General features: G+C 37.6%; 1 pseudogene; it reads right to left on the bottom strand.

The window, feature by feature from the left end:
• Positions 1-4,303: 4,303 nt before the first annotated feature.
• On the bottom strand, positions 4,304-6,178 carry LOC137712179 (uncharacterized; annotated as a pseudogene).
• Positions 6,179-12,111: the final 5,933 nt, after the last annotated feature.

Here is a 12,111-nt window from a genome sequence, read left to right as displayed (position 1 = left end):
GTGTGTTTTTAGGTTCATATGGCTAAGGAAGCAAAAAGATGCATTTTGGAGCATTTTGGAGCAAAATTGGACTTGGAATGGATAGCTTATGTTTGGAGCAAAAGGAATGGACGAAATTGAAGGATTTCTAATCCATTGCAGCCACATGCACATTCAATCATTCACACCAAAACCTTGCACATGCTTTCCCATTTCATTATTCATTCACTTTGCAGCCACCATTCACTCTTTAATCCACATGCATTCATCATCATCATTCACCACACCTTGCAGCCACATGCATTCCCCTTTTATATTTGCAACCCACATGCACTTCCCCCTTTATCATTTCAGCACATGCACTTCCCACTTCATCATTTCAGCCACCAAACATCCACATGCATTCATCCTAGCTGTTTTGCACATGCATTCACTTAACCTAGCTGTCATGTTCCCTCTCCCATCCAAACCTAGCTGTCATGTTCCCTCTCCCATCCATTCATCTCCCTATAAAAACCATACACACTTCACACAACATTCATTCACTCTTCCATATTCCAGAAATTCGTCAAAACCTCTCCACACCCTTGCAGCAGCCACCAAAACACTTTTCTCCTCCATTGCAGCCACTCCAACCACTCCCCAAACCATTCACACCATCAAACTATCCTTAGACCTTGTGCTACAACGAAGAGGAAGATAAGAGGGCCTAAACGTTCATACAATTCAAGTTTGAGTTGTTGGAATGTTTAGGTGTTTCTTTGATTTCAATGTTTAATTTCAATACTCTTTGTTTTGTACGAATGAGGAATGGAAGAGAAGAGGGCCTAAACGTTCATACAATTCAAGTTTGAGTTGTTGGAATGTTTAGGTGTTTCTTTGATTCCAATGTTTAAATTCAACTAAACCCCCCTTGGCTAGGGGGGGATTCGAAATATATGTTTATGCTTGCATTTTGATTTGATTACTTCTAATTGCGTTTCATAAGTTGTGGATTCAATTTGTTTAACTGTTTAATTGATAACTTATTTATGTATGTTTATTGAGAGTGCACGCTTAATTTTCATGCATGAATATGACGCTAGAATATAAGTGAGTTTCACCTAATAGTTACGAACTTATATTCACAAGTAGTGGAGGTTGCTTATAAACAATCGCGTTAAACAAATTCTTGGCATAAGTTTCATGCAATCATAGTAACGAATGCCTCGTCAACACTTATAATTTTCATAGAGCGTAATGATTCTTGCTTGTACCTCTTCTATGCATTCATGTTGAGGACTTGTGGGGAATGTTTTGAATTGTCGCATGCATCATCCAATTCAATAATGTTAGGAAGATTTGAAGGTTAATTAGTGCATCACGGTTAACTTGGGGTGTTGAGTATCATAGTTTATTGAAATGCAATTGGAAATCATTTTATTATGCAAGTATAACATGTATGGAGATGAACCCCTTAGCTAGGTTCCCATCCATTCAATTCCATCAAATTCATCTTTACATTCTGTCTAGTTTATTGTTTCGTTATTTCAATTCTCGTCAATTTAAAACCCCCCTTTACTTTCTTGTTCTTTAGACTTTGTTTAGTTTATGTTTTAAAGTGTTTTGATTCAATTTATTTCCCAAAATTCGTCCAAATTCACCAAAGTGCTCAAAACTGCCCAGAAAGTGATTTTAAGGCTGTTTTGAGTGTTTTGGGTGATGTTTGAGTCTTTTGGTTTGTTTTAGTGTTTTAAAGTTTAGTTTTGCATTCTTTGAGTCTAGTATAGTGTTTTATATTGTGTTTTTACGTTTGAATCAAACCATAATCTTAAATTCGTCCAACATTGGGTTTAAGGTCAGAAACTGCCTAGTTAGTGTTTTTAGGCAGTTTTGAGTCTTTTGAACTTGTTTTGAGTCCTTTGAGTCTTTGTGAACGTTTTTAACTTTGTTTTTATGTTTTTGAGTCAAATCCAAGTGATTAACAATCCCTCCTAATCCCCGGTCTAGAACGATCCCTACTTATACTTATACTACAATTGTCAAAAAGAGGGTTTAATTTGTGTGCGTATAAATCACGCATCATTCAGCCACACTATCATTAGTATTATCATCAACAATCATTTCAAGCACATTGACCACGGACGAGTACATAGAAATCAAACTAATCAAAGTACCATAATATGAATTCCATCTTGTAGCTCCAACATGTTTGAGACTAGTTTCTTGATTTAAGCCTTGTCCTGTCATAAGAGAATTATTTTCAAGAGCGTTCGTAAGTTCTTTTTGTTGCATCTCTCTAAGTGCATCATGATGCTTACATGAAGCTCCAATATTATTTACCACATTATTAGCCAATAGACTCATTGAAATTAATGAACACATCAATATACTCTTTTAGTGTGTTTGAAGTGGTGTTGGGAACATGTTGAACTCCTACAAACCTTTCAATGACTTTTCCATTTTTGTCGACATAACGCAAAACCACCACCATTTGCTCCTTTATAGAAACATCACGTGCCTCATCAGCCAATAGAGAAAAGAAACTAGCATTCTTCATATCACTTATGATACTTTTAATGGTTTCAATAGAACATGAATGAACAAGATCTTTTTGAATTGTAGGAGCTATTAGCTTGACATTTCCCGGAGCTTTATCTAACACGTCCTTTATTTTTTCATCATGATTTACAAGGAATTGCAAGAGCTCCAAATAGTTACCTTTGTTGTTTGAAGTGTCACTTTCATCATGACCACAAAATGAAAGACCTTGTCGCAACAAAAACTTAGTGCAATTAATTAACGCATTCAAGCAAGTGCGGTAAGCCATACGAGCTTCTTCTGACTATTTGACCACAACCGTTTCAATATGTGTCTTTTAATTCATTAGATTACTAGCAGCTTCAACAGCTTTATTGTGAAAGCTACCAACCATTCCTACATTTTTTCAAAACATGCTCTTGCGTGCTTCCAATTTTGAAAGCCTACCTTAGTAAAGATGTCACTGCCAGATTGTTCAGAATTGACTTTGAATATATAGCAATAAAAACAAAATGCAGCATCTTTAAATATACTATATTCCAACCAATGAAATTCTTTCAACCAAGTACCAACGAACTGTTGCTTTTTATTCGAATGCAAGGTGAATGGAAAATCATGATCTTTTAGCTCTAAAAGGCTCCATTAATATATATGCTCTTTGGAACTCATCTTGAATATTAGAAGGATAGTCCGTCATTGGAATTCTCTTTCCAGGGTCTCTCTCAAGATTATCCAAATCAACTTTTAACTCATTTTGTTATGGAGTGGAATTACCCCTAATTGGATCAGAATTATTTGGAATTGGAGCGGAGCTATTCGGAATAGGATTGGAACTATCCAAGTTTAAAGGTGAACTATTTGGAATATGATTGTCCGAACTAATCAATGGTGATTTTCACTTGTAATATCGTTCTGTACTTCTAATTTCTATACATATCAATTAATAAAAAAATCTATATCAATTGATGAAACTAAAAAATATGTATGAACTAACATTGTAACACAATCAAAAAAAAAAAAAAAAAAAAAAAAACCTATAACATAATCCAAGTAATATCAGAATCCTAACGAATCAACAATAAATATGTATGAACTAACACTAAAATAGATGTGAAAAATCCTAAGAAATTAACAATAAATAAGGTTGATGCTGTTCAACAATCCTAAGATAAAAATCCTAAAATAGATATGAAAAACTCTAAGCATCAACTGTAGTCTGTTCGGCCCCTTTGTTTTTAACTAGTGTTGTTTTAAAAAATAAAAATAAAAACCTAAAAATAAAAATCCTAACAAATCTGTATCAACTAACACTATATTCGAAAACTTGCAGAAATTTTAAAGTTGATGCTGATGGGTGATGGCCTTCGTCTGGCTTGGGAAGCGTGAGGAACAGTCGAACAGGAGGCATACAATTGCTGATGGGTGAAGGCCTTCGGCTGGCTTGGGAAGTGTGAGAGGCAGACATTTAGGTATATAAAAATTGGTAGTGTGAATGATCGAAAGCAATCTGACTAATGAATAGGCTTTTATTAAATATTAAATATATAAATTGGTAGTGTGAGTGCTCTATTATGTGAGTTTTTAAAATTATTTTGATGACTTGGCTTAAAATGACGTATTTTTCGTCAAGTCATTTTAAAAAATAAAAAATTTAGCTTTCTTCTTCCTCCTCCCATTTTGCATAGCCTGCAGCAGCATGGCTGCTGTTCTTCTCCACCATTGCCCAGATTTGGGTGGTCCTTGAAGGTCCTCACAACCATTTATCCAAGCTTCTGAATGGTCCTAGGATCACCTTGGTCCCTTATTAGATCCGTCCCTGTTTCTGACCATGGTCTCCACCTTCATTCCAAGCTTGCTTAAACGCCTCAATCACATGATCACTCAAGAGCTCAACACCCTTTCCTTTTGCCGTCTGATATGCAGACCATGACCTTATGTATGTAAAAAAGCCATCCAAATCCATCAACTGCTTTGTCACGAACTCAAACGGTCCTGTGTTCTCTTCTCTGTCCACCGGCTCAAATGGAAAATCGATACTCTTAAACTTGTCGTCCACCAATTTACGTGCTGGATCCCAGTAAGGATCAGTATCAACGGTGTAAAAACGATCAAAGAGTGTCTACAATGCTATTAACCCTAGGCATTATATAGTACCATGCTGCAAGGACACCATTAGGTTTCTTCAGTACATGTTTCACTTGTTGGTAGAAATTGGGGAGGTCAAACCAATGGAGGGCCTGAGCAACGATCACCAGATGAACACTTGAATTTGGTGTCAACTTTTGTTCAACCTCGGCTATTGACATGACAGGAGGCGGGGTGTGCTCGTAGCGAATATTGGGCAGCTTGGGTGCCAACTCGAGTTGTTTTTGGCTTGTATCTGTGGCTATCATTTTCTTGAAGATTCCGGGCAGCTGCAATTTAGTTTAACATGTTACTTATTGTGGTTCGAGATTCATGAAAGAACGAGAAATACTTATAGCAGTCTAGAAATATTTTGAACATGAAAAGTTTATGACTAGAAAGTACTCTCTTGATCAATAGTGTCAAGATTTTAGAGAGATGGGCAAGCGGCTCATTACTAATCATACTAAGCATATTGTAGATTTTTAGTTTCGAAGTGTATTTCTATTTCATGAAGAGTTCTAAATGTACACGGCAATATAGAGTTCTAAATGTACACGGCAATATATGCAGGCAAAGAAAATAAATGGTTACAGGCAACCATCATTACATGAAACCCTAGAGACCAGGTAAACCTCGGACACATACTTTTCCTTAATTTAAGATGATTTACACCAAACACAAGACTAAGAAGTAATCCCTTGAATCAAGGAAAAAGAGAAAGCTGGCGTTGAAATTGTGCAGCCATGATTACTTGGAGGGACATGGATCCCCTCCGGATCCATTGGTCCTAATCCACCAAATCCCGTGATCTGGACTATTAAAATTTGATCCAACGGCTACAAATAAGGGCTTACTTTAAAAGTTATAATAACTTTAGCCGTTAGATCAAATTTCAATGGTCCGAATCATGAGATTTAGTGGATTAGGACACATGGATCTGGAGAGGATCCATGTCCTACTTGGAGACTTGTGATATGAGATGACATGTAAGGGTTTAGTGACTGGTTCCAACACATATCAACTATTGTCAATACCTGTTATATATATTTGATTTTTTCAATTCTCTGATGTGAGATATTCTTCAACAAACACAAAATATAGGGTACACACCCCTTCTTACATTCCCTACACTCCTGTCAATTTTTGGTCATCAGATCGAATGAATTGAAGATGATCAAATGACATAAAATAACAAATGACGTGTGGAAAATAAAAAAATGATGTGTGGATAGCACTAACTAGAATATGTAGTGAAGGAGGTGACTCAGATAGCAAACCTAGGCAAAAACACAGTACTGAACAAAAAGGTTTCAAATGACCTAAGCTTAAATTTGTGCTACAATTGATCTATGTTTAAACCGCAAGAAGTGAAAGGAAGATGTTGGAAAGAAGAGAAACTTGCGGATCAGGCAGCCTGGCCACTGCCGGTGCCGACGGCCCATGCGAGGTCGTGACAAGGGGTCTTGGAGGAAATGTATTCAAACAACTCTTTTGGGTAGCATGACCGAGTCTCGGCATATTGCTTTGATTGTTTTATGAACAGCTTCGACATTTGTGATTGTATTTCACAAAGTCGATCGTATCAAGTTTTAGACAAGAACAGTAATATTGGTTTGTCATTCTATTGGGTTCGATGCTACCAATTTAAACTGGTTTTCGGTTTAGACATTGTGATTGTATTTTGACCGAGAAGAAGAGTTCTAAACGAATCTCTCTGCTGCGTACATATGCGAAAGAAACTGAAGGAAGTGAAAGAAAGAGAAATCCGAAACGGCTGATCGTGAGTGGTTAATAAAAGTAGGCCATCATTACGAGCAGATGAGTTGGAACAATTCAACTTGGCAACTTCCGTCCAGCAACAAGAACGAAGACTGGTTGTCTTTGTTAAACTTTCGAACACAGTAGCTTTCAACTTCAAAATCTCATATGTTCAGGCCTTACGGGAAGGCTTTGATATATACACCACAACAACAACTTTACAGATTAAACTGTAAGTGACAGCATACACACACATGCCGCAGCACCATCTATACACCTTTACACATTAAACTACGAGGTAACAGCACACACACATGCAGCAGCACCATCTGCTGTCTTCTGACAGCACACATGGGAAAATGCTTTAACAGTAACCAAGCACGCAGGGGAAGACTTCTGACAGCACACATGAGAAGTCTGAAGGTGTTACACTTTAACAGTAACCACATGGGAAGGACTTTGTCTAACAGCCCCCCCCGGCAAGCTAACAGGTTGTGGAATACTGGAAGCTTGGACACCAGCAACTTGAAACGCGACGAAGAGAACCCTTTTGTAAACAAGTCAGCAAGCTGATCTTGAGACCAAATGTAATTGACTAATAATTCAGCACGAACTACCTTTTCCCACACATAATGGTAATCAACTTCTAAATGTTTCGTGCGTGAATGGAAGACCGGATTAGAGGCGAGTGTAATGGAAGAAATATAATCACACCAAATCGTTGGTTGACTAAGATGCAAATGCAGATCCTTAAAAAGAGATAAGAGCCACAATAACTTAGCTGCAGTATAAGCCAACTATCTGTACTCAGCCTCCGCACTAGACCTCGAGATTGTCTTCTGTTTTTTTGTCTCCATGAAACAAGATTGGAACCCAGCTGAGCAGTTCCAGGTTTATAGAGAAGTCCTTATTTCCTACGAATTTGCAAATATTGTCAAGATTTTAGAGATTTAGTTGCGTCCAAATTAGAAAGCCAAAAAGTGTGGTTTCTTTGATCATTGTCACCCCAAATCAATGCCCAGTAAAGCAGGCAATCCTTTACGCATGCACACTGCACGATTGTCCAATAAATGTCTTTGCAGGCATCTTCATCCAGTGAAGACCCAAAGAACTTGGTCACACAAGATACAGATGTATAATCCCTAAAACCCAAGTTGAAGTAGGCATATTGTCAAACTAACCAGGAGTGTATGTTCCAAAAAGAGCTCATCCATTCCACAAACCGTGACCACCATAAGCAAATTTAATCAAACGTTATGCCAAATATATTATACACCAGTAAAACCGAATTCTGCTTCAGATGAGGACCAAAAATTTCTCTAATGCCTAAAACGAATTTAATTTAGAAGTAAAAAAATGCAATTCAAAGGAACATACGAAGAGTGTTAAGGATATTTATGTAAATACAATAGTTAGTTAATACTTAGAGATATAGTTCAATATTTGTTAATTTGTTGAGATGCATAGTTAGTTAGTTGGAGAGTGGTTGACAGTGACATGTGTAAATGAGTTGTATATATACAACTATCTTGTAATTTTATCAATTGAAATGGAAAGTTATTCTTTTCCAAACATGGTATCACTTGCCTCTGTCTAGCGACTCAATCCTCTTTCCTTCGTTGCTACGCTTTCTGCGACTCTTCCTTGCTAAGCTTCCATCTCTCTGAAGCTTCTTGCATCTGAAACCCTAATTTCTTCTGTAATCTTCCATGGCGACCTCGGCTTCTCCCTCTTCTGACTCTAGTTCTCACATTCATCCTCCTCTGATCATCGATTCCAGCTCTAATTTCTCTAGCACCTTTCACGCTACTTCCATCACGATCCAGAATATTGGATCTCTGGTGCTGATCAAACTGACCACGACAAATTACTTGACCTGGCGTGCCTTATTCACCCTCATTTTCCGTCGGTACAATCTTACAGGCATCATTGATGGCTCGGTTCCTCCACCGCCTCAATTTCTCACTGATGCAACTAGATCTCGTGCTCTGAATCCAGCATATGTTACCTGGTTTGAGAATGATCAGAATCTTCTCATCTAGATCAATTCTACACTCTCTGATTCACTGATTCCCTACACTGTTGAAGCCACCTCTTCCCGAGAACTGTGGGCAAAATTGGAATCAAGGCTTGCGACTGCTTCTCAATCGCATATTCATGAACTCAGATCTCGTCTTCGAAGTCTGACTAAGGGAGATTCCTCAGCGGCATGATTCCTTCAACAAATTGAAGAGATTGCTGATGCTTTTGCCAGTGCCGGAGCTCCGATTGCAGACTCTGAGCTAATTTCTGTCATTCTTCATGAACTTCCACCTGAATACGACTCCTTTGTTAACGCGATTCAGTTTCGCCTCGGTTCCATAACAATTGATGAACTCCATGGCCTTTTTCTTAGTAAGGAGATTCAATTAACGAATCGGAAGAAAACATCTTCGTCTTCGCCATTTCAGGCCTTCAATTCCTCTGCTGGTCGTCTTCCTATACCTTCTTCTCAAGCTCTTATGGCGGCTCAAGATTTCAATTCTCAAGGTCGTGGTCCCGATCGCACCAATTTTCCAACTCGAGGTTCAGTCCACAATCCTCGAAATTTTCAAGGCCGTGGCAATTTTCAACCTAACAATTTTCGACAGAATTCCAATCGCCAAGGCTATCAAAGGTATAATCGTGGTGGTCGCTCCAATTTCTTCTCCTCTAGCAAAAAGATTCCCTGTCAAATTTGTCTACAATTTGGTCATGAAGCACTTGTCATCAGCGAATGAATCCGAATTTTTCTGGTTATTCCTCTCCCTCTGCTATGGTTGCCAGTACAGCTTCCTCTTCTCCAACTTAGCTTATGGACTCTGGTGCCAGGACTCACATGACAAATTCGTATAACAATCTCTAGAATCCAGAACCTTATACAGGCCCTGAGCAAGTTTTTATTGGCGATGGCAAAAGTTTGCCAATTCTTCACTATGGATCTTCTCAATTACCTACTTTTCATTACAATTTTTAGCTTCGCAATGTGTTACATGTTCCTTTATTGAAACACAATTTGCTTTTTGCAAATCAATTTCTCATTGATAATTGGTGTTCTATGCATCTTTATCCCTTTCACTTCACTGTGAAGGATCTTTCTTGGGGGAAGATGCTCTTTAAAGGATCAGTGCAAAATGGTTTCTATCCGTTTCAACCTCTCAACTCGATTTGGTGGTTGATCCTTATCATGCATTTGCTGATTCTGTCAATGCTTCCAGGGATGTTTGGCATCAACGCTTAGGTCACCCCTCTACTAAGATCCTACATAAGTTGAAATTTGAGTTTTGTATTTCTGTTTCTAGTTATACTCCTACTACTTTCTGTAATGGTTGTGCATTAAGCAAGAGTTCTAGGCTACCATTTGTTATTGTGCCAAGTCGGACAAGCAAACCTGTAGAACTACTTCACACAGATGTTTGGGGGCCAACATCTGTATCTTCTGTACTTCATCACAAGTATTATGTCATCTTTATGGATGATTTTACCAAATATTGTTGGTTTTTTCCTTTGCAATACAAGTCTGATGTTTTTAGTATCTTTGTGAAGTTCAAAGCTCATGTTGAGAATCTGTTGTGCACCAAAATTATCACTTTGCGTTCTGATTCTGGTGGTGAATATTTGAGTTCTCATTTTTCAAATTTTCTTGTTGCGCATGGCATTCACCATCAACTAAGTTGTCATCATACCCCGGAGCAAAATGGTTGCTCTGAGCATGAACATTGCCATTTAGTGGAGACTGCCAGGACATTATTGACTTTTTTTCAAGTTCCTCACATTTATTGGGATCATGCTTTTGCTACTGCAGTTTATTTGATCAATAGAATGCCTACCGTATCCAAGGCTTCTCCATGGGAATTGCTATTCAACAGAACCCCCTCTTATCACATACTAAAAATATTTGGTTGCAGCTGCTTTCCTTGGTTGTAGCCTTATTCTACATCAAAGTTGGACCCTAATGATGTGAAATATTCTACCACTCAAATTAAGACCCTATGATTATAGTATGTGTAAGTAGGGATCGTTCTAGGCCGGGGATTAGAAGGGATGCTAATCTACTCTAAATTGACTTAAAAACACTTAACTAGACTTATATGACTTAAAACAAACTAAAAAGACTCAAAACAGCACAAAATAATCAAATAGACTTAAACTAGACACTAAAGGATGATTTGGACGAATTCTAACTTAACTTTGACTCAAAACACTTAAAAACACAAGTTTGGACAAATTCTAACTAAAAGACACAACCAAGTAAAAGAGGATTGGATTTTGGACAAAATTAAGGTAAAAACAAACAGATTTAAAGACTCTAAACAACTTGGACGAAATTGGGGAAAAATATGGGTGATAAGCTAGCTAGAGGGTCCTTTTCCACACATAACACTCTTGCATACAAATTGATTTCCAGTTGCTTTTCCAATAAACCATGAACCTCAACACCCCAGATTAACCGTGAACAACACTAATTAACCCTCAGATTTTCCTTAAGTCATTGAATTGGATGGAATACGCATCAGCAACCCAATTATTCTTCAATAGTTCCCTACATGAACAACATAATAGAGATACAATCAAAGATCATTAAGCTTTGTGAAAGTCATAAACATTGACAAGGCATTCGTAACTATGAACAGCATGATACTCCTGCCAAGAATCTACTTAACACGATTGTGACTAGCATCTCCACTACTTATGAATATAAGTTCATAACGATTAGTTGAAACTCCCTTATATTCTAGCATCAAATTCATGCATGCAAACTAAGCGGGCCCTCTTAATCAACACACAAGAATAAGTTCTTAATCAAACAGTTAAGTAAATTGTATTCACAATCTATGAAATCACAACTGAAAGTAATCAATTCATATTGCAAATATAATCATGGTTTCAAAGTCTCCTTTAGCTAAAACAAGTTTAGCTCTTCATGTTCGCAAAACAAAGATAATTAAACTTAAACATTAAAAACAAAGATAGAATACACCTAGAAACACTCCAGGTGGCTCCTCCTTCCTTCCTTGCTGCGCACAATGCGGATTTGTGTGAATTTAGGCTCTTGAGGTGTGGTGGATGGTGTGGTGTGAAATTGTGGTAGAGGGTGGTGGTTTATGAGTGTTGCGGCATCATGTATTTATAGGGTGAAGGGAAGGCACGAAATTGGGCTAAAAAGGAGAGGAATTAGGACTCCAAATCACCAAAGAACAAGGACAATTTCAATCAAATTCCAAGAAGCACAAGGAATGGTCCTTGTGGCAGATTCTAGAACTTCTAGAAGGGTTACATGTGACATAAACTTAGGGCACGAAAATAGGGTTTCTAGAACCTGATATTTAGGTGATTTAATGTGAAAATGAGTCCTCTTTGAAGCTGGAATTAAGGTAGGAAAAGATTAGGATATGATAAGATAAGGTTGGGTAAGGTTTGGATAAGATAAGGTAATTTGGATAATATTCTTTCTTTGTAGCTGATTCCTTATCTTCCAAGTCTTCAATTTAATTCTTCCAGATGTTAATCACATTCCTAGCCTCTCTTGATCTTCAAATTTGTCCATCCACCTTGCTCCATGCATGTGCAATCCATTTCAAGCCCAAAACTGCTCTAAAATGCTCCAAATTGCACTTTCTTGCCAACTTTGTCAATTGAACATGAAAACACACGAAAATAGCGTAAAACACTCTAACAAGTAGAAATTAGCTATGTAAATGCAAGAAA

Source organism: Pyrus communis, chromosome 14 (genome assembly GCF_041283825.1).
Source record: "Pyrus communis isolate YQ-2024b chromosome 14, ASM4128382v1, whole genome shotgun sequence".
NCBI lineage: Eukaryota > Viridiplantae > Streptophyta > Magnoliopsida > Rosales > Rosaceae > Pyrus > Pyrus communis.
The sequence above is the reverse complement of the archived record's forward strand: the minus strand, read 5'-3'. Positions and strand labels throughout refer to the sequence as shown.